Genomic DNA, 2028 nt, shown 5'->3' with positions numbered 1-2028 from the left:
AAGATAGAAATCCTAAAAATCCTCCAAGATATACAAGAAAACACAGAAAGGCAATTTACGGAGCTCAGAAAACAACTGAATGAACACAAAGAATATATTTCCAAGGAAATTGAAACTATAAAAACAAATCAAAAAGAGATGATAAACTCAATTCATGAGCTGAAAAATGAGGTAACAAGCTTAGCTAATAGAACAGGCCAGACAGAAGAGAGGATTAGTGAAATAGAAGACAAGCAACTTGAGGCACAACAGAGAGAAGAAGAAAGAGACTCAAAAATTAAAAAAAAATGAGATAGCCCTACAAGAATTATCTGACTCCATCAAAAAGAATAACATAAGAATAATAGGTATATCAGAGGGAGAAGAGAGAGAAAATGGAATGGAGAACATACTCAAACAAATAATAGATGAGAACTTCCCAAGCCTGTGGAAAGAACTAAAGCCTCAAGTTCAAGAAGCAAACAGAACTCCGAGTTTTCTTAACCCCAACAAATCTACTCCAAGGCACATAATAATGAAATTGGCACAAACCAACAGCAAGAAAAAATCCTCAAGGCAGCCAGGGAAAAGAAGAATACAACATATAAAGGAAGGCCTATTAGATTATCATCAGATTTCTCAGCAGAAACTCTACAAGCTAGAAGAGAGTGGACCCCAATATTTAAAGTCCTGAAAGAGAGGAACTTTCAGCCACGAATACTATACCCATCAAAGCTATCCTTCAAATATGAAGAAGAAATAAAAACATTCACAGATACAGAAAAGATAAGGGAATTTATCATCAGAAAACCCCCACTCCAGGAATTACTAAAGGGGGTTCTCCAATCAGATACAAAGAACAAAAAAAAAAAAAACAAAAAAAAACAGAGCCACAAGTAAAAGCTCCAAGAAGAACACAATGAAACCAAATTTAAACTGTGACCACAACAAAAAGAAAGGGGGGGGAGAGGATGGAGATTAACAGTAGCAAAGGATGATAGAGTGCAAAAGTACTTACAAAATAGTGCACTACAATGAACAGGGTAGGAACCCTTTTCATTGCTTAAAGGTAACCACCATTGAAAAAACCACCACAGGAGCACATAAGATAAAAAAGATAGCAACAGTGGAAAGATGTATAGAATACAACCAAATAAAAACAAAAGATAGAAAAACAAAAGAGAAGGATAAAACAAGACACAAAACTAACAGAAAGCAATATATAAAATGGCAATAGGGAACTCACAAGTGTCAATACTTACACTAAATGTAAATGGATTCAACTCACCAATAAAAAGGCACAGAGAAGCAGAATGGATTAAAAAAGAAAATCCAACTGTATGCTGCCTACAGGAAACTCATCTAAGTAACAAAGATAAAAACAAATTCAAAGTGAAAGGCTGGAAAACAATACTCCAAGAAAATAACATCCAAAAAAAAAGCAGGCGTAGCAATACTCATATCTGATAATGCTGACTACAAGACAACAAAAGTACTCAGAGTCAAAAATGGCCATTTCATAATGGCTAAGGGGACACTGAATCAAGAAGACATAACAATTCTTAATATATATGCACCAAACCAAGGAGCACCAAAATATATAAGACAGCTACTTACTGACCTTAAAAAAAAAACTGACAAAAATACAATCATACTTGGAGACCTCAATACACCGCTGACGGCTCTAGATCGGTCATCCAAACAGAGAATCAACAAAGATATAGTGGCCTTAAACAAAACACTAGAGCACCTGGATATGATAGACATCTACAGGACATTTCATCCCAAAGTGACTGAGTATACATTTTTCTCCAGTGTAAATGGATTATTCTCAAGAATTGACCATATGTTGGGCCACAAAAACAACATCAGCAAATTCAGAAAAATCAAAGTTGTACCAAGCATATTTTCTGATCATAAAGCCTTGAAACTAGATTTCAACTGCAAAAAAAGGAAAAAAATCCCATAACAATGTGGAAACTAAACAACATACTTTTAAAAAATGAATGGGTCAAAGAAGAAATAAGTGCAGAGATCAAAAGATATATA

The sequence above is a fragment of the Saccopteryx leptura genome, chromosome 2 (genome assembly GCF_036850995.1).
Source record: "Saccopteryx leptura isolate mSacLep1 chromosome 2, mSacLep1_pri_phased_curated, whole genome shotgun sequence".
Lineage (NCBI taxonomy): Eukaryota > Metazoa > Chordata > Mammalia > Chiroptera > Emballonuridae > Saccopteryx > Saccopteryx leptura.
The sequence above is the reverse complement of the archived record's forward strand: the minus strand, read 5'-3'. Positions refer to the sequence as shown.